The sequence below is a fragment of the Apis laboriosa genome, unplaced genomic scaffold (assembly GCF_014066325.1).
Source record: "Apis laboriosa isolate Shangri-la unplaced genomic scaffold, ASM1406632v1 scaffold45_cov149, whole genome shotgun sequence".
NCBI lineage: Eukaryota > Metazoa > Arthropoda > Insecta > Hymenoptera > Apidae > Apis > Apis laboriosa.
Window position 1 is genome coordinate 2,026,487 of NW_025223361.1, and position 26,497 is coordinate 2,052,983.

The window sequence follows — 26,497 nt, forward strand, 5'->3', positions numbered from 1 at the left end:
TTGTTTTTTTTATGTATGATACTATATTGATATATTGTTAATATATTCGAAAAATATTTTTAAAGAATCTAAGGGCCAAAATAAATACAAATATTGATATATAAAAATATCAATATAAATTTATTATTTTAAATAGAATTAAATAGAACTATTTCAATCTATCTTATTTTATTTAATATAAACTTAAACTACTCATAAATAAGCCTTAATAAATAAGGCTTAAAGGAACTTTTATATCGATTGTCTTTAAAATTTTTATATAAAGTATATCTCAAATTTTCAAAGAAGAAAAAAATAAAATTTTTTTAATTCTTCAAACTTGAAAATATCAACTGTACGTATTAATTGAAATATAGTTTTTTTTTTCAAAATTAGACATAATAAAATTTGTTAAAAATTATTGAAAAATTTGTTTTGTTATTTTTAAAAAATTATTTTAAAGAATTTAAGATAATTCACAAAAAATTTAAGAAACATTTTATTTGTTATCTCTGAATTTACTTGTTAGATTACTTGTTAAAAGGATGATTTGATTATTGCAACATGCTCTACAACATTCTAATTTATTTATAATTTGACAATTATGAAATTTTTTTATTTTTTAAATGAGCTTAGAATCCTTTCAAATTTTTATAATCTAAAACTTAAAATAAAAGATATATTTAATGAAAATTTAATGACAATTCAAATAATTTAAAGGTGCTTTTTAATTTTTTTTGGATTAAGATTTATAAGAAATTGATCGCTATTTTTCTATGATCAATTATTTAATTTTTTATTTGTTTTTTTATTATTTTTAATAATTTAAAAAAAATAAAAGAAAATATAAAATATAAAAAAGTTTTTGTTGTATTTATTGGATATAAACTTTCAATAATAAATTATTTCATCTATTCTAAATTATTTCTAATTTTCAGATATTTCAGATATAAATTTCAGATATTTATTTATTATTTTCGTATTGCAACGAAATCTTTATTTTATTATTTTAGCATTTGAGTAATAATTATTTCTTAGAATTTTTAATAAAAAAATGAGACAATTATAAAATTTCGTGAAATAATATAAAATAATATAAATTCAATTCAACAAATTAATGTTTCTCGTATTTTATGAAACATATAAAGATTTTGTAAATGTTATAGCAATAATGTATCATATAAATTATTCTCCATATATGTTTAGTATAGTATCAATTTAATTTATTTTTCTTCAATTTTTAAAAAATTAATTATTTGTTCACTAATCACGAAGAAAATATTGAATCATTTATTCTAAATGTTTTATTTTTTTACGGAGAATGTAATTTGGAATGTAATTTTAAATAATTTGAATACAAATATAGAAAAAATAAACTTATTATTAAATTTAAATTATTAAACTTTATTCATTTTAATAATGACTTTTATTATTCTCGCTCCCTAATTCATTCTCTGTGACACTTGTTCAATTGAAAATTAAAATTCGTGAAACGTATGATTGATTCAAAATAATAATATTGCTATTATTGATTTTTCGAGAAAAACAAGTTTTGTCACATGTTCTTGGATTAATTAAATACGATAATATAATATAATTTTATTAATTCATTTTATATGGAGAATAATTATTTTAATAAAATAAATAAGTTAAAAAAAAAAAAAAATTTTGATAAAAAATTAACAAAAATGAAATAAATTGTTTGAGTTTGATAATTAAACTCTTTGTTAAGCTTTAATTAATAAATTTTAATAATCAAATAATAAAAATGGATAATAATAAAAATATATCATCATTATTCTAAATGATATCCGTATATATATATCTAATGAATATATTATTAATATAGATCTTTTTTTTAATATAGATCGTTCCAAAGATTTAATATTTCTTTTTGTTTCAAATATCTTTATTGATGATAATTTAAAATTTTTCATTCTAAAAAATTAATTTCAAAATCATTCAACTTTAAATAAATGAAAAAGAAAATTAATGAAGAGTGATTCGCATCAAAGATGAATTTTTTAATATTTGCAAACGTTCAGAGATCACGAAAGAAAAGTTAAATTAAATTTTTTAATTTTCTAATTTTTAAAAAAGAGCAGTTTTAAAGTTGTTATTTTCCTATCCTACATCAGTAATTAAATTTATTAAAACTTATTTTTAAAGATGTTAACTTCTTTATCTTAATAGATTAAAATAATCTTTTAATTCTCTTTTTTTCTAGATACTGAAATATTTATAATTAGATAATGTGAGACACAAGAAATTAAAAATCGATTTATCAAATTTTTTTTCCACGTTTTTTTATATCTAATATATTTCATTATCTAACATTTTATCATTTACACATATGTGTATATCTTGTCATATAGAAGATTTAATTTAAAAATATTTTTATAAAAATAATCTCAAGCTAATCATCATTCTAGAGAAATCTACATTTACAAGTGATTTAACAATCATTGAGCAAAATATCAAACCTTGATTTCAGAATATATATATATATATACACAACTATTCATAACATAATAATAGATATATAGAGATGACATATAAATAAATTTAATTATCAAAACTCTAATAGTTATTCATGTGTATTAGAACATTTTTATTTTGTTTTAAGATAATATTTTTAGTTTTTCTTAATGTATTGTTTTACAATCACTTGATAATTTTAATCGATTCTCTAATTAATCTAGTTAAAGTATTTGAAAATTAAAACGATTAAGCAATTCACGTGACGCATTAATCATGTGTGGATCATACATGTGTTCATATTTGCACGATATTCAAGGTCATTTGTTGGGCTTATGTTAAAATTAAAAGGAAAAAGTTTGAAATTTGATAAGCGATATAAATATACTTTTCCACGCCATTAATTATATATTTGATACGAATTGTATGGTATCGTGTAAAAATTTCGAAGAGTATAATAAATAATAATATATATATAATAATAAATATATCGTACGATTATGTATCGTATTATTATATTTCACATTTTAGTTGTATAAAGTGTAATTCAATCATTAAGAGATAACTGTTGTTGAAAGAAAAGAAAGAAAAAGAGAATGAAATACTCGATATCTCTGAAAAGATAGTAATAGAAATAGAAGTACAATCGAAAATTAATTAATAAATACTTTTTTAATTAAATAGACTTAAGAAATTGAAAATACAAAATAAAATTTTGAAATTTTTTGAGAAAGATCAAAAATGAAAATTCATTTATTTAGATATGTTCACCTAATTATATATAATAGTCATTACAATATTTCTATTTCTGTTCTTAAATAATAAAAACTTCTCAATAAAAATTTGATAGAATTTAAGAAAAAATGGTAAACAATAAGATATAATAATTTATTTATTATTTTAGCCTAGAAGATATTAAAAATTTTGTTCTTGATATCAGAGACAAATTATAACTAGCATGGACTAATAATATATTCAAGTTTTTCATATGTTGAAACATTTAAGTGATATTATCGTTCAATTCATTGCGATTATGACTCTTTCAGAATAAACTAGTTGATATGATTATGGTAACACACTATGCTATCACAAACTTATCTATTAATAGTCTAGATATTGCTTACACAATAATTTGAGCCACAATGTGATAAAGATTATTATTCCATGTATGTATTTGTCTGTTATAATACACATATACATACATATAAGCAGAATTCAATACATTAATATTGAAAAATTTTTGCTAATATTTTCGAAATTAGCAACTTGATTATATTGATGATGAATACACATGGAAATAAATAAAAAAATATAAAATAAAATTTTATCGTTTAAATTCTTGTTTTTTAAGCAAATCGAGATTTCACAATTGAAAAGTTATATTCATTTTCAAATTCAATTTTCTCGAAAACTAATTTTCACATGTAGAATTACCTCTTATCGATATAGTTTATTTAAATGCAATTGAGAATTTTTCGATTTATTTTTATTTTTATTTTTTTTTCAAAAATCATTTTTTTTATCACGAATATCGAAATACTCTGTATATCAATAATAAAAAAAGTAACTCAACATCTATTTTTAATAAATAACTAAATATACTAGGGCATTTATTCATTTTTACTAGATCTTATATATACACTTATATACATATATTATATGTATTACGTGAGATATTACTTTCAATTTAAATTTATTTGATCATTTTATTATAAATAGTGTCAAATTGGCAAGATTATATAGACACCATATAAATTACATGCTTGAACACAAATTTTTTGAATCGTGATCAACCGCGATATAAGTGAAACTGCGGATATTGATTCCGCATCGAAGCCTCACTATATTATATCATTAATCCACGACGATATTGAATACGATAGTTCGAAATTAAAACACACAATTAATTTTTTTCTGTGCTGAAAAAACAAGAAAAAAAAAAAAAACGAAATATTCAGAATAATTCTTTGATTAATTGTATTTCAAGATTAAGATCAAAAGATTAAATAGGGTATATTTAGTTTACTCGTTTAAATACTAATTATTCTTAATTATGCATGGATTGAAAAATTAAACGTGTTTATCGTAAAATTGTGCGATAATTACGGTAAGAAATTCCATCTTGCTTATCGCGTTCTACCTTCCATCCTTTCGTAATATTACGTTCTCATCACTTTAAACAGTCCCTGTCGTGCTACATACCTACATAGCAAAAACTTTTCATCGTTTATATCCTTTATTTCCTCTGACACTCATTATCTTTGTTAGAAATAGTCTCATACGTTAGACGGAAAATTACAGCGAGCAAAGACCGATTGAATTTTTCTCATATACGATGGAATTCCATTTTGTCTGACTCTATATATATATTTATTGGAACGGAATTTTCATGAATATCTGATTTAGTGAAGCTCCAGCTCGTATTATCTAAATTGAGAATATTACTTCAATTATAATTCAATACGTGTAACAAAAATGAACAAAAATAAAAAATAAATAAAAGATGTAATGTATCCAACATATTACAACGTAGTTTGAAAAATATTTTAGGATACTTGGATATTTTTTTTTTTTGCAAAATTTACCAGTTTTACAATTATTTGCCAAAATAATTTTCTTTCAATGATAATGAAAATTACTTTGAATATTTTTTTGAACATTTTAAAATTTAGGGAGAAATTCTGGATACTAGGACAATTTTATACATATATATAGTATATAATAATTTTATACATATATAAAGTATATAAAATTTTATATAATATAATATTAAAATTTTATATAATATAATAAAATATGATAAATATGATAAAATATCGTTAAAATACATAAGTATAATTAATTCTAGAAAAATGAAATGGCGAAAATAATATATATAATAAATATAATAATATATATATAATAATATAATATAAATAATATATATAATAAAATAATTATATAATAAATATATAACACTTTATTGCAAATTGTATACGGTGTTTCATTATTATTATATATTTATACAATTAATAATTATTCAAGAAATAAATGTTATTCTCGAATAATCAATTCTTCGATCTATTAATATTTCCTCAAATTCTTTTACTTGAAGTTATTTGAAATAAATTTCTAATATAAATTAATTAACCTCGTATTTTCATCAATCTCACATAACTTTCAACCTCTTACGTTTATATCTTATCGTGTACTTTCGATCTTAACATATTAACTAAAATTAAGAAACGAACTAATCATTTGCATACTATTCCTTCATATTCCTTCATTTTACTCTTCGTATATCAATATATCTGAAAGAAATTGACTACTCATCTTGTATATTCTTATTTCTCTACGTTGTATTTATATTCCCTATTAAATCTTAGAGAACCTATTAAATCTTAGAGAGTACGAAGAAATTTCGTGGAAAAATTTCAACGATTAATACGTTTCCTTTTCGTAAGTCAAGTGTCACGATATGAACGCGTTAAAAAGCAAGCGCTCACGTTATTATAAACGATCAATTGTTGTATTGGGTGGGCAGGGCGAGGAAGAGCACGCGAATATAATCGCAAACAAGAAAGAGACCAGGGCACCGATGAGTTATGAAGCTCGTAGCTCGTTTATTATCGCAACGGCGGGGTTAATCATGCTCCGTCTAACGATTTCCTTGTTAAACCCTGCATTGCTGACGATGCCGGGATTTGTGCTATTTCGTACGTTTTATAAATAAGAATAGGAAGTCGATCTCGTCTTCCTGGGTTTTACCCACCTCGAACGGATAAAGGAACTCGAAAAAAATCGCGTTTACGTTTCAGAGAAAATATTAACTGAAGTTGAAGTTAAGAACAAAATCGTTTCAATAATCTTCGATAGATAATTGCAACGTCGAATTTGTCGAGGTTATGAGAAGAGTGGATCAACTGTAACAGCTAATAAACAAATTTATCTTAATAAACAAATAATCAACAAATTTATTTTTAATAAAATTATTACTTTAGGTAAATTTGCTCGAAATTAGTTATAGTTATATTAAATTTGATTGGGAGGATTAATAAATTTAATAAACTTTATTTTAATATTTAATTTTAGTTTAAAGATATATTTTGAGTTATAAATTATAATTATAAGAATAAATTACCTTAGGGATAACAGCGTAATATCTTTTGATAGATCATATTGATAAAGATGATTGCGACCTCGATGTTGAATTAAGATTAAAGTTAAACGCAGAAGTTAAAATTTTGAGTCTGTTCGACTCTTAAAATCTTACATGATTTGAGTTCAAATCGACGTAAGTCAGATTGGTTTCTATCTATAATATAAATTAAATTAATTGTACGAAAGGATCTTAATTTATAAATAATTTAAAAAAAAATATTAAATATAATAATAATATTATTTTAGCATAGTTATACTTTGTAATCAGTTACTTTTTAAAATCGAGTACAATTGTTGAGAAAATATACAGTAGAATTAACATATCATTTCTGTCATTTTAAAAATTAATCAAATATCTTCGTGTTTATTTTAAAGATGATAATAAGCAATTTCAAAAATGATAATTCCATCAGTTATATAAGCTCTGATTGGAAAAGATTCTTTGTATAATAATCGTTTGTACATATTTCATTCGAACGATAAATCGATGTTTCTTCTTTGTATGACAGTTCTTCCTTCTGAAGAGAGTTCTTCAATGTTTTTTCTTTTTTTTTTTTTTTTTAGATTTCGTTTTATAATGGTTAAGTAAATTTATAATCCTCTCCCTTCTCATAATTGGATAAAAATATAAATATTCAAGTTCTCATAAGATTAAGTGAAAAATTAATCATGATGAATGTAAAATATGTTTTGCGGATTCTTTAGCTTGCAATATTTATTTAGATAATTTATTATTTTTTATCTTCATTGAAATAATTGAAATAATATATAAGTAATTTCATTTCGAGACAAAATATGAGTACATGTTATCAATTCGATTTCTCATTTAATCATAATTTTTCAACAATTTATTTCTTCATATATTTCATTATAACTTCTGGAAAACGAAAGAAGAAATTTGTGTGAAAAATGTATATGTGTAAAATGAAAATTAAAAAAATTTAACCCAATGTTTAATATTACATATATATAGAAAAAGTAACAGTATATATATATATATATATAATAACTTTGCAGAATCTTTATTATTTTTTCAATGTCTATCACAATAAGTCATAGATCTATCATTATTATTTATATATATTTCAATGTACTTATTACACGTTGAAAATTATAATATTTTTTTCTAAAAATAATCGTATAAATGGAAATATAATCAACTTTATTGCAAATTGCGATTCATTAGTTAAAAAAATATTGTTGGAAGATTTAAGATCATTTGTATGTTTCGACTGTTACGTTTAACAAATGTTCTTAAAGAATTTCTTAAATAGAAAGCAAACTAATGGCTGGCATCTAACATATAACGTTCTATAATTTTTTAGAAATACGTGTTTCGTTTCAGAAACTTGCACTTCCTTATATATTGTTTTAAACAAGTCTTCTACTCGATCGATGCGAAATACGTGATCCGCATTAAAAGCCGAAACCTTCGAATTACGGCTTCGATTTACGATGTATTTCAATTTATCTTTAAAAAAAAAAAGAAAGAAGCTATTGAATTTACTGTTTTCTTATTTTGAAATAAAACGAGCGAAACATTTTGTTAAAATGCACATAATGTTAATATATTTGTGGAATGTCTTTGGAAGATCGATACTGGGATTCAAAGTTGGTATACAAAAATGTTGAGTAATTTTTTTTTATTTATTAAGTTATAAACGATTTAAGTTTACGTTTAAGATGAAGCGAGACAGAAATAGAGCTCGTCTCGTTTTTCTCTTATAAAAAAAAAAAAAAAAAAAAAAAAAAAAATAGAAAAATAAAAAGAATTTTTCCTGCATTTTATGTAAAAGAACACACTAAAAGTTGTTAAAATATTTTAATGAAAGTATGTCACATTTTTCGTAGCTGTTCACGTTATATCATATTATTATTATATTCAAACATTATTACTTATACATATTATAATATACGTGCAGGATAATTAAATTAACATTCTATATATATTAATTTAATCTTAAACTTCATCTTCGAAATGTCAATATTAGAGGTAAAAACAAACAGAAATATTCGTATGAGATTTATCAAGATTTCTTAATTAAGCGATAAGTAATTTAAATTCGCGTTAGATGAAGCGAGAGGAGAAATGGAATATAATAACAAGTGTAACAAGGACAAAGGAATTTCGATTCTGTTTCAATCTGTTCAATGTAAATTTAATTGCTAATAATTCAATCGAGTTTAAGCTTTAACCGAAATTTTTATATAAAAAAATTGTTTTGACTTTTATAAAATACTGTCCACGAATATATTAACATGTTATTATAGTTATTACTCCTCGTACTTCCGTGTGCAAATTGCTCTTGCGTAAAGAGATAAAGGATAAAACGAAGGATAGAAAGACTTAGCATTAACATTCGATATCGGTTGGAAGCGAGGTTTGACACGTATAAATCGCGGGGCGGAAGGTATACGCGGAGAAGCAATTTCAAGAGTGCTGTCATAACGACTTGTCATAAATAAACATATCGATTGGTCTTTGAGCTATTTTATTCGCATCGTGAATGCTTCGATGGAAAACAATTCCAAGGAAAATGTTGCGCAAGAGGCTTTTTGAAATGTGAAATATCTCTCGATATTTCAATTTCTCGCTTTTTTTTTTTTTTCGAAGAAGAGGGAAGGAAAAACCAGAAAAGAATACGTATGTTTGCTTTTTAGAAATGATAATTTAGAACACGAGACGAAGATACTTTGCTTCTTTACTTTACCTATTTGTTAATTTTGTAGACGGATGATGATGAAATTAGCGAAATAAATTGTCAATGTCGATCAAGATTGTAAATTTTTTAAATTTATCTCCAATTAATTGAATTTTGTGACGAATGATGATAATTCTATTATACCCATATCCATATTTTTTGTATCGTCAGATCATCCTATAAATAATCTCGTTTTAAAAAATTAGTTACAATAAAGAAATTTTTTGATCCGCTTTTTCAAATGTAATTTGAATTTTAAAAATTTTTTTTAATATTTTTAAATAAAAATAGATGGTTTGATAACAATGATAGATAATTAGAAGAATTGTGACGAATGCGTTAATATTAATACGAGTTGCATTATTCAACATTATTTTTTTTTTTTTTTGCTTTCTCTTTATTTGATCAGAAAATATGACGAGTGAAAAAGTACTTTGTTTATGGTTTCCTGACAGTCATTTGTTTATCATAACCGCGTATTATTCATTTTATTTTCCACTACAAAAATACAGTTGCCATTATTTAATTGCGTTTTAAAAAAAAGTTTGAGTAACAAATGATTCTTCTGCGGCCGAAACTGTGCACCTAAAACATTACTCATAGGATGACCCGATACATACACGTTCTTACACGTATGTACATGCATATGAAATATGGACTGAGAGGAAACGCGTAACAGCTATGTACCACTATCCGCGCAACAGTCTCTAACGTAACAAGGCATTCCTATGTTGCCTCTTTTCAAACTCGCGCACTCCCTCCAAAACGTAATTGCATTTCTTGCATGCACGCGATAAACCGTTGCAAGTTCAATTGCAGGAGAATATCATTGCGGTGTAACGGGCTGTACAATGCATGGAATTCTTATTACAGTCGTTTAAACTTATTCGAAACTATTTAAATTTAACGCAATTTTCGTCGATTGTTTTTGATTTCTCTGCCGAATATTCTCTGTGTTTTTTTTTTCTTGCTGCATAATGATTAACTAATTGGGAGAGTTGGATTAACCCTTGCGATCCGATTTCCTCATTTTCACCGTCTTAGCGGTTGCCGATAATGAAAATTAGATAAGTTTGAATTTATCGATATGGGTCACTTTTGACTCAACTCCATTTCGAGGGTTAAATAATACGTTCCAGGTAATTTCTGTCTTCGTTAAATCTATTACTATTGGATAAGTAATACTCTCTTGATCTCGATTAGCTTGTGAATAAGCGAGGATTAAACTTAAAATGCTTAAGATTTCGAGAGAGAGTTTAAAACCGATTTAAGAACATTTTAAGAACAGTCATTTCAGGAAAAATGTTAAAAATTTCATTCTTTTTGTTCGAAATATGTTTATTCGTGTATATTTAAGATATTTAATTTATTTGTTTATGAAGATATAGTGTAATAGAATATATCATTATTCGAATACTTATTCTTTGAATATTAATGATCAATCTAATATTCAAATTAACCTATCATTTTATTATTCAAATTGTACGCTATCTATGATTGCAGCAATACATCATAGCAGGAAGAATTTAATTCGAAATTGACAATGGATATATTCTCGCACAATGCATATAATAACATCGAAATATAGATGTGTATTTAGTTATTAACTATTGAAATTGAAAGTATTTAAGAAATTAAATCACTGGCATTAAAAAAAACAGAAGAATGAAATTAAAAATTATCTATAAAATGCATATTTTTTTATATATTAAAAAATTCCTAGATTTCCTAGGGATCTCTAGAATTTCTTATCTCGATTTTATTATAAATAAGCGTATTATTTTTCCTCAAAATATAGAATAATTCGAAAAGTCTGTGTTTCATACAAAAAATCGTGTATTCAAATGGATAATAAAGGTTTTATTGTATTGAAAAATATTAAAATGAATATAATTAATGTTATAAATCATGTGTGAGTATAAATAATATAATAAAATAAATATTAATATAAGGTTTAAAAAAATATCTTTCAAGAGATTACACTAGATTAGATTAGATTATAGAATTTAAAGTTACATTTTATTCCAGATCAATATTGTTATAATATATATAAATTGTTATATAGCAAGCAATTTTATTTATATATCTTAAATATAAATATTGATTCAGAAAAAGATATATATATATATAATTTATCTGTTTCACTAAATTTAATTATTATTTAAATTTATTAAGTATTTAAATATTTCATAAATTAAATTATAAATCTTTTGCATAGTTTTTTTTTAAAATTCTTTTCTTGAAAGCATTTTTAATCTTCATATTTTTTTTAAATTCTTTTTTTTATTTTTTTATCATTTTACTATTGTATTTTTTAATAATTTGACATAATTTATTTATGGTAATTATTAATTTTTATAAGTTAGAAATGAAACTTGATCAATTAATTTTTCTTCTCACAAGTAAGAAAAATTCTATTTATAAGGAGTTTTTGGGAACATTTTTAACCTTCTCTAAAGCATTCAAATGTCCAAAAAAACAAAAGACAATTTATCAAGTTTTCTTTTTTTACTCTTTATACTTGGAAAAATGTTAATGCGCAAATTCCACGTATATAAAGAATTTTCTTTTTTTATTTCTTTCTATTCAAACTCTTTAATAAAACGAAACTTTCCTAATTTTAAATAGAAATTCAGAAGATTTTATCTTTTAAACTTAAACTTCTAACTTTTAGATGAAAGCTAAAAATTACAATTCTTTTTTCTCATAAACGAAGAAAAGTTCTGTTTATAAAGGGTTCGTTCATTTTTAACCCTTTCTAAAGTATAATATAATCCAGTCCAAAAGAAAACACTTGTAAGTTTTTCTTTCTTATAGTTCGACAAATATTAACACGTCCTTTTATTCGTCCCTTTTATTCAAATTCTTTAATAAATCTGCTTAAAACCTTTCTAATTATAATAATAAAATTAAAATTTTACCTCTTACATTGAGAGGTAAAATTTTATCGAGATTACTTTAGAAAGATTATGTTTGTACGAAAAGGAATAAAAAGATTATTTCAATACTATTCTTATCCGAAAAAAGTATAGGGTGTAAATTGGCCGTGTTCCAAGATACCTCGTCAGCAATCCGTAGTTTAAGGGATCTTAAAAGAGCATAGAAGCCAAGTAGGACTATATATTTTCCTTATCTCAATTTTTGCACATAAAGCTCCAATGGCAGCTATCTTCTGCACCCTTTCCAGCATCCATAGGTCGATGGTTGAATTTAAAGGTCACGTATTACACGGATCGATGAAATGTTTTACACGAGGGAAGATTTTGTGACGATCGATGGCAGCCTTTGTTTCGATTCAAAGCTAATACATCGTAGCAGATCTATATTAAATGTTAAATGTAGAGTAAACTGAGAGTAATTAGTAATCCTTTGATTTTCAGATCAGGAATTATGCAGGAATTGTTGCGTTAACGAATTTTAAAAGAAAATGTTGCTTATTTATATCAAATAGTAATATTAATAAAAAATGAGAAATGTTACAACTTTCTTGATCCTGAATTTGATATAAATAATTTGATTGTAACATATTTTTGATGTTTAATTTTTTCACATTAAAATGTCTATTGAAAATTATTTTGTTTGTATAGAAAAAAATTAAAAAAATAATTAAAAATTATAAGAGATTTTATTAAGAATTAAGAATTATCATAATTATGACAAACATATATATCATTTCTTGATGTATTTATCATATCAATTAAACTTGCATTCAATGTTAGCTATTTTTTTATTTGATAACAGATAAAAAAGATTTGATATTCTTTATCAAATTTTTTTTGTTGATTAAAAGATTATAAACGATTCTAGTAATCATAATTAATTGTAAATTTTAATTAATAAAAGAATTGTTAAGTAACTATCAATTACTTAAAAAAAAAAAGATTAGATTAAAGAATAGAAAAAGCAACTATTCTCTGATAGTATTTATAATTATAATTTTAAATCAGTAAGAAAAAAATTAATTTAAGCTATCAAAAAATTATTTTATTCACTATATCTATTACCTCCAATACCATATTGTTCAATTAGTATAGCTTAAATGTCATTTTTTTATCATATTCAAAATTTGCATTGAAATAAATATTATACATTCTTTATTAAGATTGTTTAATTTTATTCATATGAATCTTGGATGACTTTTTCCCGTACTACTGTTTATATGTTTTGAAATAAATGTTTTATAATAACGAGTTGCTATCATCCCCCGATCCACCCTATTTATCGCCTCGGTAACGAAAAACAATAATTTCGAACGATGCACTCAAACGGGATGATAAATTATTCGAGTCCCGTTGGAAGTAATATAGATACTCGATACATTTTGGTTGGTAACAGTGGCATATCGTGTTACTATAGTACAGTTAACTGATTAAACATTCTGCAAACTGCAAGGTGTTTACTGATAACGGAATATTCTATGAAACCACTTAAACTCGTTTAAGAAATTATTGGAGGAACGAAGACACGGTACGTTAATCAATTACATTGATTGTGTACATATATGTATATGTAACATTTTATATATAATAGATGGAATCCATTTTAGAATTTGAAAATAATAAAAGTAATTCGTATAAATTCATATCCTATTTGAGGTGTAATTAATATCTTGCTTATTCTTATTTAATTATTTTTACAAAATATGTTCAAAATGATTATTTTGAATTTCAAGAGAAGATTGTAGTATATTGTAAATGATATATATAAATCCAATTATATGTTTAAAAATATTGCTTAGTTTCTAAAATGTATAAAATGCTTGTGAAACGTTATTACGTATAGATCATATATAAATTCAAATTATAAACTGTTTGAAACTTTTTCTCTGCTTGCAATGTTCCAGTCTGCTTATATTTAAAATTTATTATGTCATAGACTAGAAGAATATACAATGAATCAATATAAAGTTCATAAATATTTTGAGAGGGTGAAATCAATCCTTAAATTTTCAATATTTTCTCTTTCTTAAATATATATAATACAAGATAAAATAAATACATATTACACATTATAATCATTGTATATCTACAATAGAGTATATATACAATGTTCAGATTTCGTTTTGAAAAATATTCCAAACAAAAATTATACTTAAAACACACACAGACACAAAAAAGAAATTATTTCACGTATAATTCATACACGAAAAACTTTTATACACAAAATCGAAATTTTCGGATTAGATCCCCTTGTACACTTACTATTATATCCACACACAAATTCCCATTGTTTATGGATATACAATCGATATTTTCGAAGCGGGTCCCACATATTTTACACCCTGTATATCGAGAGGCCATTAGAAAAGTTAGGTGGAAATTCCGGATAATGTTAAGCGGAAGTAACCGGTGCCAGCAGCTTGATTCAAAGTGGCGGATGCCAGATTCTATTGTCTTCCAGAAAGATGAGCGGAGAAGGCCATCCTCTCATGCATCTCACGCCTGCGGCAAGAAGCCCTCCTATCCTCTCCTTCTCATACTTAACACCCTGGTCATGCATAATACAACGTGTGCGCACATGTCTGAAGAAGACAAGGGCACCGGACGCGAACTAGCGTACACGTTGACATTACCGTGAGAACATCAAGATTCGTGCGAAACATCGCTGTGTGCTCTCGTCTAAAGATAAATATAAACGTTTAGCTATTTTAATTGGGCTAGAAATATGATTACAAGGGGCGAGGGGAGGGGAGAAAAAAACGAGCTTCGCCTCTGGGAAAAGTTGGCCAACTTCCTTTTCAATCCGAACGATTCCAATCTAGGCGATGTACTTGCCTTACTACGATTTCAAAGTTTGTTAACAGAATCGCGGGGAGGGCGTTCTCCACGTTAATTAATCGAAGAATAGTGGAAGGAAATGTTGTTGCAGCTATTTGATGCATAAGTTGCGTATCGTTTATTCTTATTCGAGAATTTATTTTCAAAATTCTTTTGTTTCTTACTTTAATGAAATTACGATAAAAGAGTGATAGATACTTATCGTGAGATTTCGATGCTTGTTGTAACAGAATTGTGGAGGAAAGGTGCTTTTTTTTTTCGCGTTAATTATCGAAGAAAAACAGATATAAAAGGAATGCTGTTGTAAATATTTAATAGCTTGTTTTTATTCAATTTTTCTTTTTTATTTTTAGAATTTTTATAATTGCCTTGTACTAGTTCAACAAAAATTCAAATGAATGTAAATAATTTATCTTGCGGTTCCAATGTTTGTTAACAGAGTTATAGAGAAAGGTGTTCTTTATACAAGAGATCTTCGTTCTTTGCAAAGGTGATTTTAGTTACACAAGAGAATGCATATTCGATATATAGTTAGATTGTTTATTCAAGAATGATTCTTTTTTTTTTTTTTTTTTTCTCTTTTTTTCAGAATTTTTATGGTAGTTTTACGTTACTTCTGTAAACGTACAAATAGATATAAATATTTGATAGGTATACATAGACTGAGTAGCCCGTATGTTTGACAGTTGGTTTCAAGGCAACATTTTTGCAAAGTAATGTGCAGATAGTGGTCTCACTGGTAGCTGATATAGTGTATATCTTTTAATTTTGTGTTTATTTTCTATGCCAGAGAAGTTTGTATCCAATTTTATTGAAAATTTGTTGCATCAATTATTATTTGCAAATTAAAAGAAATAATCTGTTGAATTTTTGCGATCGATTTTCTCAGATCAGCGGCAAATTTTTATGAAAAACGAAATAAATGTACTGTAGATTTTTACGTAAATACATATTTTTCATGTTGCATATCTTTTTACATATTTTATACAAATTTTATTTGCATATATATTATTCTTTACATAAATAAATATTATATATAATGTGTTTAAAAAATTGATAATATATTTATTATTATAAACTTTGTTAAATTTTATTTGTTATATATTTAATATAATATAAGTCATGTATTATGATGTCATCATATAATTGCTGCATAAAAAAATTAAATTTATTAATATTTTAAAAATACTACGGAATATAAAAGATATATAGAAATTTTATATTGTTTTATTTTATCGTCTTTAGAATGTAAATGGGAATAAATCTTTCGCGAACTATAAATTAATTTTTTCATATGAACGAAAACGAGGATGAAAAATACTGAAAAATTTTTTATATAGCTACAATTTTAATAAGTCATATATCATAGAATTCAAGGCTTCATAAAAATACATAAAAATACACCTATTTATGGCAAACTTGTAAAAAATATAATTCTGAAGAATGAAATGTAACAATAATTTTTTAAATTCTTGCAGTCTATTTTGTTTTAAAAATAATCAATTAAAAACATATTTTAGAAATTATTTCTCTATCAATTATATGAAATATATATTACATTAAAAGAGAATACTTGTAAAAAAAAAATAAATGAAAAAGTTAATTGTTCTCTGTTAATTGTCGACAGTTTAAGGGTTAATGAATTGGACAATATTTTGTAGGTATTATATAAATATTGACTTTCTTTTAAAACAATATTTAAATTTTTACATTATGTGCATTCATTTTGAAGTTATAATTATTGTAGAATCAATAAATTTCAATTAATATTTCAATATATATATTTTATATTCTATGTTTTTTACAATTTTTCCATTACTTTTGTCATAAATAATTGTATTTTCATGAAATATTAAATGAAATCTATAAAATATCTTATTAACATTTCAGATGCTTGAAGAAACTTGCATAAATCTTGCTACTTTTGACTATCTTTCTTTACTTATAGTAGTAAAAATTCGGAAAAAATTCTTGTATCATATATTTTAACATTATAATTAAGATAAATAAATATTATAATAAAATGATTGATATCTTTCAAATGTATGATATGTAATGTGTACATATTATGTATTGTATATTCTACATAATATTTTTTATAAGTGCATAATACTACGAGAAATCCATTATTCTTTATAAATAATTCAAAATTTTGTAAATTTTATAAATTATTTATGTAAAAAATGGATCATTAAACTAAAAAAAGAAGAGAATTATGTTTTGAATTAATAATTAAAAATTTATATGTAATGATAAAAACTTTTTGTTTATATTAAAAATAATAGATTTCTTTCCTAATTTTTGAACATATTTTTAACTGTACTTTATTTCTTAAATGTTCTATGAGATGAATGTTGTACGCGTGTAGGCCAATAGGCCAGTAGTCGATAGGCCGCGGATATTTAATTCAACCGGATATCCATCCTATGCTGATCTTGATCGAGTTTTGCTTTTAGAGCAAGTTTGAACTTTTATGCGTTTCGCTTTCTCATTTAAATATCGTACAGGAAATGCAATGAAATTCACCAGACCGAAGATATCACGTGTCTCACGGTATTGTGCGTTTGTACGAACATTAATGTCCATGCAAAAATGTTTTGAGTATCGATCCATTATTCATCCCACCTTTCGATCTGTTTTGCAAAATATTGTAGATACAGAATACCAAATCTTTTTTAAAATGAATGTTTTCATTGCTTACTATCGTTCGCTAACTTAAATAAGTTGCCATAAACATAGCGATAATAGAAGAAAGTAGAAAAGGTAAAATATAGTAGCAAAGATATTTTTCTGATAATAAGTATTCATAACATAAAATTTAAACGGCATCAGAAAATAAAATTTTTATAAAGAAATCAATAAAATTAAGAATTAATAAATTAATTTTTGATTTCTTATAAAAATTATATATATTTTACTTATAAAATTTTTTAAAAATGTTGAATATGAGTTAAATTTAAAAAAAAATATTATTTAAAATTATATAAAAATTGTTGTATCTATATCACGTTAGATGAGTTATATGTTATTTTTAATAATAAAATTTTAAATTTTTTTATAATATCAATTAATATAAATCAATATTAATTAATACTTGGCATAACTTGTTTTAGATAAATAAGATACACATAAAAGTATCGTTTCCTTTCTCTTTTTTAAATTAATAACAAATATAAAACAATAATTAATAAACAACGAACCTCTTTACGAACCTCAACACAAAATAACTAAAAAATATTTTCAAACTCATTCGAAATCTTCCAAATCGTCATCAAACGTTTGTTAAATACCCACTTATTCTTTCATTTTTTCATATATACATTTATTATTTCGCAAAAACAATCCATTTGATATCCCATTTTACTATGACGTGTAAATAAGAATTAATACGTATTCGGTAACATCGCGTGAAATTCCATTTGTCAGAAACATTGCTCAATTTCTTGCAGGTCTCGGGGATTTTATCAATGCACCCGAACTGCCTAATTAAATAGCATATTAATTCGTCGACTTCGCGAACAGGCACGAGTGCTCCCGATCTAGGGAGTCCTCCGGCCAATCACGCCTGCCGTCATTGACTCGGCCGCGCTTTAGGTCGAGTCGGCGTCGTCTCTCGGCCGGTCACCTCACCAGTCTTTCCCGAGACACCGCGTGTGCAGTGTCGCTCTCTGCGCTCTTGTTTTCCTCGCAACGCGGAACGAACGAACTTTGTTTTGTTGTTCGATACAATTGACGGAGAGAAGAAGGCGAATACATACGAGATCGAAAAAAAAAAAGTATAATCGGAAGAGATAGAATTAAGGAAAATTAACTATGTAACAAAGAGTTAGGAATCAAGTGAACGGTAACGAAACGGTGAATGTCGAGTGAGTGGTGACGAGATCTCGTGGACAAGGGGAGGGCCAGTGTGGTATACGAAAACCGGTTGCGTTGAGAAGGTCAGTTACTGATCCGGTGTCAAGAAACGCGCGAATTGAACGTTGCGTGGCGTCGATCATTTTGATTCGTTTCATTTACGAAAAGTTTCGCGTAAAGTGAAATCTTCGAATATTGATTGCACGCATCCTCGTTCGACAACACATGAATCTCGTTTGAAGCGCCAAAGGCCAAGGTTGTCGTTTCGCGTGAGCTCTGGCAGAGAAATAGAGAAGGAGAAAGAGAAAGGAAAGAAGAGGAAAGTATCTAGCACGTGGGCGAGCACGGAAGAGCAACCGGCCTCTGCGCGTCGTCGTTGACACAAAGAGTAGAGAGAAAGTGGGAAAGGTAAGTGTTATGTAACATTGAATGCGAGAATGCCGATTCAAGGGGAACTGGCATTACATTTATGTCTACTTGTGTTTTTTTTTTTTTTTTTTTTTACATGTGTGAAACAGATTACAGTCAAATCGATTCCACGATCCATTGCTTCTGTTAGGATAATATTTTTCTTCTTTCTCTCTTTTTCTGTCTTTTTCGATTATCATTTAAACATTCATTTCGCTTTTATCAGATCACAATGAAATTTCTTTTTTTCTTTAATGGTAAAAAAATATAATGATATAATAAAAATTAATTATTTATAAAATCTGTAATTATGTTAATCTACAGTCAGGTACAAAAGATTGTTAACATTAAAATTTGAATGTGCGATGGATTATAAAGAATTACAATTATATATTTCTGTATATATTTATATTCAATTATAATAAATTCAAAAAAGTTTTTATTTGAAATTATTGAGTTGAAAATGTTTTTTTCCTCATTCTCATTTAGGCGTTCTTTAATCCGGATTCTTTTAGATTATTAATAATTAAATTTTATTACATCATGTTGAATCATTTCGAGAACCAAAGATAAAAAAAAATTTTTTTTCAGTTTTTAAAATCACAATTTTTATCAAATCAATATCTCTGTAATTTGTTTTTTTATTAAATAGAATAAAAACAATTAATTTAACGAACGAAAACTCTTTTTTTTTTTTTAGATTTCTTGCATTTCCCTTTTCTGATACAAAGAAAAACACAAAATATTTTTGAATGCATAATATTATAAAATTATTTTTGACAAATATTTTTGACAGAAATTAAATTTTCTATTAAAATTTTATTAGAGACTTTAATAAAGATATCGAAATTGTATAAATTTAATAAGTTAAGTTAATGGCTCTTTAGACAATCAAAGGCCATTAACTTTCTACTTAGTTTCAGAATCTGCATAAAATTATATATGTATGTCATTATATATGCATATTTTTAGAATATAATAATTGTAAAAAATTAATTAGAAAATATGATTAGAAAAAATATAAGAAAAAAAAATTTATACATATGTATGTAGTGAATTCAACAAAAGAATGTTTTGTATGAAATAATGTAAATAATTAATAATAAAATGTAAATAATAATATAATATTGAATATTTATAAATTTATTGAATATCGAATAATATTTTGACGATTTTGAAATTCTTCATTAAAAAAATCTGCATATAGCATTTATATTATTATTTTAATTATATAATAGTTATCGAAGTTGAAATATAATACTGAAATTCGTCAAGAAAATAAAAATTGAAATTGCATTATTCGAAAACTGTTTGTTGTAATGTTGTGCATCGTTAGAAAGTGAAATATTTTTTTTTCCTGCAAAACAAAAAATACGTTACGAAACTGTTATGTATACTACGATTAATTAAAAAATATATATTCTATTCACTTCGCCATATAAACAGCTTGTTTCAAAGAAAAGTGGTATGAAAGCTTGTTATGAAAAGAAATACGCAAAATAATTAGTATATTGCTATTTTGTTTTTTATAAAAAATGAAAAAAATTTAGTTTTAAATTTTTTAGTTATAATGAATAATATAGGAAGCTATAATTATAGGTAATAATAAACGCTGAAAGTATTAAAAAAGTATTAAATCTATTAAAGTATTAAATCTAGTAATAGAAAATTACTAGATAAATTTTAAGCATTTAAATATAAATTATTTTTTGATGTTTAATGATTAATGTCTTAAACTTTGAAATTTAATATTAAAGTTGAATTATTTAATTATTCGAATATTTCAAATAATAGAGAAATAACAAAATAATTAAAAATTCGAATTATTTATTTATGATACAATTATTGGTTTTATTTTAATTCTATCATGATTTTTTTATCTAGCAGATAAAAGTAAACCTTTAATTGATGTATATAATATGAATAATATAAAATAATACTATTTGCAATAATTATTTCTGAAATATAGTTTTAATATGAAATAAATAATAACAAATATTTCAATATTTTTTAAGAATGTACATGCCATTAAAGTCGGTTTTTCCGTAATTCGTCAATGAAATGCATGATCAAATATGAAGGTCACGTAACTGTAGATTTACATGTTTATATATTTATTATTAAGAAAAGAAAAAAAATACAACTACGTAAATTGAATAAATATTCAAATATATCCGGATTTTTTAGAAAATGTTCAAATATCTAAAATCCTGATTATAAATATTTCGTAATTATTCGCCATTATATATTTGATTATTCTAGTTTTAATTTAATAATAATTTAATTTATTCTATAATATTTAGTAAAGACGAAAAAAAATTTAATAAACTTAACAAACTTACAATCATTTTCACAGCAAATTTAATCTTTTTTTTAAAATTTGAACCAAAATCGAAAATCGAAAATAATAAAATTGACGAAAAGAAAGAAGAATGTAAATTGGAGTAGATTATCAGAATAACTTGACTGATTATAAGATTATCATTGATTTGTCGCATTAATACGCTACGTGACAGTCAGTCGAAATGTCATAAATTGCAACGCCCCCCAGAAATGTCACGATATCGTAATATACGTGATAATTTATCATCGAGTGAAAAGAGCACTTACGTTAGAAATTGTTATTCATCAGAAATTTCAATAAAAAAGTTTTCTAACATGTTAAAAAACAATTAATTAATTAATAACGCGTCGAAAAATTTGTTAACGTGTTTAGTATGTATAATACTGACTGATATAGAAATTGTTCGAAACTTTAGTAATCTATCAAAATTATCGATATTGCAATTTTAATATTACGTATTTGAAACATGAAATTTTAGATAGTTAAAAATTGAGTGTTTTTCTTGTATTAAATTCTTGTGTTAAATAATTTTATACAAGTACGAATTCATTTTCTCATGATATATTTACTATAGAATTGCGAAACTTTATAATTTGGAAACTTTCGAAACTCTTAATTTCGAAATTTAAAAACTTGAAATGCTTGTTTCTTTTCTTTTCTAAGAGGTGTCTATTTTATATTAAGAACTAAAATTTTAACAGAATTAGATTTCTGGAAATTTTCAAACATATTTAGCCATTTTTTCGATTTGCAAAAAGTTAACACTTTTACCTTTCATTTTTTTCTCTATATAAACTATTGTAAATTCGTGAAATTTAAAGTCTAAATATATAATTCAATTGGATTATTAGTAAAGTTAAATGAAAGTTAATAAGTTACTTGCGTAAATTATTAATTATCCAGAAGAATTTTGAAATATAAAAATAGTAAAAATTATTGAAAATTTGAAATTTTTTTAATTTCCAAGAATTTTCCAAGTATTCCATTATTATTTAATACGCTATTAGGAATTATAAAGTAAAAATTTAATATATATTGTTCCAGTTAATTATAAATTGAATATGGAAATAATTTTTTTTTTATCTTTCATATTAAAATAATTTAATCTTAAGTAGATGTAGAAATACTCAAAATTTAAATTTGCTTAAAAATACTGATATATGATATTAAAATGCAAATATCAATATGCTTTTAGATATGGAAGTCTGATAATGGCATAAGTTAAATGGAAATTATTTTTTGAAAAATCCATATATAAAAATTGATATTTAAGAAAAGTACATAAATTTCTTCGCATGTTTTTATATTCTTTAATTTTAATATTGGATTTTTAATACTAATATTACTTAAAATAATATGAAATTATAGCTCTATAGTTCTATTTTTTATCAATTGGACTTACATTATTATGATCCATATATTTTTCATTTATATTGAATTGAAGAGACATCATTGGTCGATATTAATTGTGATTTGTGATTTCTATTTGAAAATTTTTAAAGAATCTTAATCATCGTTTGAAATCTAGCATTTTTCTTGTTCCTTGATGGAATATTCAATCGAATTTCGAAACATATACTCCATTCTTGGCCCACGATTACATCGTGAACGTCGAAGAATATTCTCAAGATCCATGTTCATTCATCGTGATGACCAAATTACGTATTGTGTCGGTTTATTAACGCTGAATAAGTAAATTATCAACACGTGAACAAGTTTCCTTCGTATATTCAGTGACGCACGAATCTCAACCAGAAAGTTAAATCGATCACGAAATTCAATTGGTTCAAAGTATATATATGTACACACGTAGTATATATTTTATAACATTCATTATTTCTAATGAAAAATTCATTTTGATTAAATTTTTTATTGATCTTCTTATCCCTTTGTTATCAATTCTATCTAAATGAAATCACTCAGTGATTCGAAATTGTTCGTGTACTCTATTATAAAGAAATTTATATAATCTGATAATTCTGATTCGAGCGCAAGTGCAAATAAATTATGAATGATATATTTTTTTATATTGATTGAGAAATATAACTTGAAATCAAATTCTAAAGTTGAACGGAATTTTTTTCTAGAAACTTTTTTTTTATAACAGAGATGTTAAATTGATAGAGAACTTAAAATTAAATATTTTTTACACGAAAAATTTTATTCCATTTCGCGTTATTACAAAGTTATATTTAAAGAACGAGAAAAATTCGAAAGCGTTGATTTTTATCACTTAAAATAACGTTCCCTTGAAAGAAATTGTTCTAAATATAATTATTTTTTTGCATACTTGTATCATCTTTTATATACTTTTATCAAATATTAAGAAATAAAAACACAATTATCATTGTTCTACTTTTATATTACATTTGCATTCGTATAAATAAGTAATTGATAATTTTACTTGACTTAAATTTGATTAAATGAACGTCGAAACAACGATTATATCGACGAATGTATTTAACTGTATGTATGAATATAGTTAATTGGGACAACTTATAAACGTAGTTAAAGAAAAAAATGGCAATGAAAAATTTATTTATGTTATTATTGATAATATAAATGTATTGATAATATAATTGTATTTTTGATAATATAAATGTCAAGTTTAATTACTTTTTTCAATTTTCTTATTACTTTATCTAAGTAAATATTTAAATTTATTCATTTGCTTCTTATTTGCTCATTTTTTTTTCATAGATATGCTAGACAACTAGCATAAACTAGCACAACTAGACAAAAATTGCAAAATATAATTGCAATTTTTTTTTAAATGAAATTCTAATTTTTTTTTTTTTTACATAAATTGGTTTTCTATGTTATGTTGTATTTATAATTTATATATTTATAAAAGTATATATTTAATTTTTGTTGAAAATTCATTTATTCCACTTATAATTATTTGAAATTCTATTAAATTGGATATTCTTTTATATTGTATATGTATGATGAATATGTATATATATAATTTTGTATATTGTATATAATATCAATCATATTTATATTATAATAATATTGTAATAATATGTTAATTATTCGAACTTGATTGAAGAACAAATTCTTTTGGATAATTAAGAGTTCAACAAATCATGAAACAAATAAAAATTAAATTATTTTCAAATATGGATTTATTTATTATATATAATAATATTATATATAATATTATATATAAAAAGATAGAGAAATTAGCATACGATAGATAATGTAATATAAAAAATAAATTAATTGCTATTAGATATGTTAGTTCAAGTATATAATCATCTTGTATGCGGATAATCAATAATTTGAATAATCAAATTTCAGTATATTGATATTCTATTGTATTTATAATTTCATAGTGTTCATATTATTGCACATTTTACGTTATTGGAACAAAATAAGTAATAAAGAAAATAAATTGATACGCTTCTTGAAATGAAACGATTATAGTATCGTAATATTTTATTTGCAATTTTATTAAATCTTTGACATACTATAATTTTTAGAATAAAAATCTTTAAAAAATATTATCGAATATAAAAATACTTATATTATTAATATAAATCTACATTTTAAATTTTTTATTTTCGTATTGATCAATTTGTTATTATAGATTATATTTTTTAATATTCTTTATATTAATAAATAACATTTAGTTTTAACATTTTAGTTTTAACATTAACTATAAAATACATCTATAGAATGTTGTTCCTGAATATGATATATTATTTGAAAATTATTAAAATCGATGAAATATTTTTTTATAATTATGTTATTACTATTGGTTAGATTGAGTGACATTGATATAATATATTTATTAGGAATAAATTATTCAAATAAATTCTAGGAAAATAGAATAGATAAAAAGTAAATAAATATTGAAAATTTTGTAACAATATAAATTTGTATTTATTCAATTAATAATAATCAAATTTGTATTTAAACTTCAGACTCGTTTCCTATTACTTCATTAATTTATCATGTTTTATTATAGTTTATTTAAAAAAATAAAAAATAAATATCTTTTTACAAGTTAAAGAAATAAAATTATATTTACTATTGCCTAATCACGGACTTGAATTTAAAGATTTCTCGAAATTTAAAATTTGATAATATTTTATATATATATTTCATAATAAAATAAGTAAATATAACAATATGAAGTAAAAAAAGAAGATGAACTTATCGATTAACTGCTGCCTCATAAATTGAGGTCGAAATATGTATGTCATTAAGGATTATATTTTGAACGATTTTTATTTTTATGCACCTGACGATAGGTCTTAATTTTTGAGTTATATGTTTTTAATTATTGCTATGTATTGGATATACGATCTTGAAAATAAACAAAATCCTATACAAGATAATTTTAATTGATAATTATTAGAAATACAATATATCTCATCAATTTTAATACTTTAATATATTGTCAAAGAAAGGAGAAGAAAGAAAGAAAAATTGAAGAGAGAGAGAGAGAGAGAGAGAGAGAGAAATTTAACTCTTTTATTTAAAAAAATAATTATACATATTGTTACAATATTTGATTTAAATCATAAAGGAGTTAATGTACAAATTCATTGAAAAGAAGAAAAATAAATAAACATTTTGAGTTTTGGAAATTCGATTTCAAAAATTTCTGATTCTGAATTTCATGAAACTACCTATTTTCAATCTATCTTTAATGTTTACTGAAAATGTTTACATAAAAGAATCTCTAAATGTCAATTTAAGGAACAATTTATTATTATTATAATGAATGAAAAAACAAATTAGAATAAAAAAACAAATTAGAATAAAATTCTATTCTATATTTTTATTTTAGTTGTGTTTTTATT

The 26,497-nt window shown here is 23.7% G+C and overlaps 1 protein-coding gene across 2 annotated transcripts in view; it reads left to right on the forward strand.

Annotated features, from left to right (window-relative positions):
- LOC122716442 (beta-1,4-N-acetylgalactosaminyltransferase bre-4-like) overlaps positions 1 to 26,497 on the forward strand; it is a 107,113-nt gene that overhangs the window by 4,382 nt on the left and 76,234 nt on the right. Inside the window, exon 1 of one of the 2 annotated variants that reach the window (XM_043939503.1) lies at positions 18,681 to 19,339. The exons of the other annotated variant lie outside the window; for it this stretch is intronic. The gene's annotated coding sequence lies outside the window, so the exon portion shown is untranslated. Of the gene's footprint in view, positions 1 to 18,680; positions 19,340 to 26,497 lie in introns of those variants that run through there. 2 annotated transcript variants of the gene reach the window in all.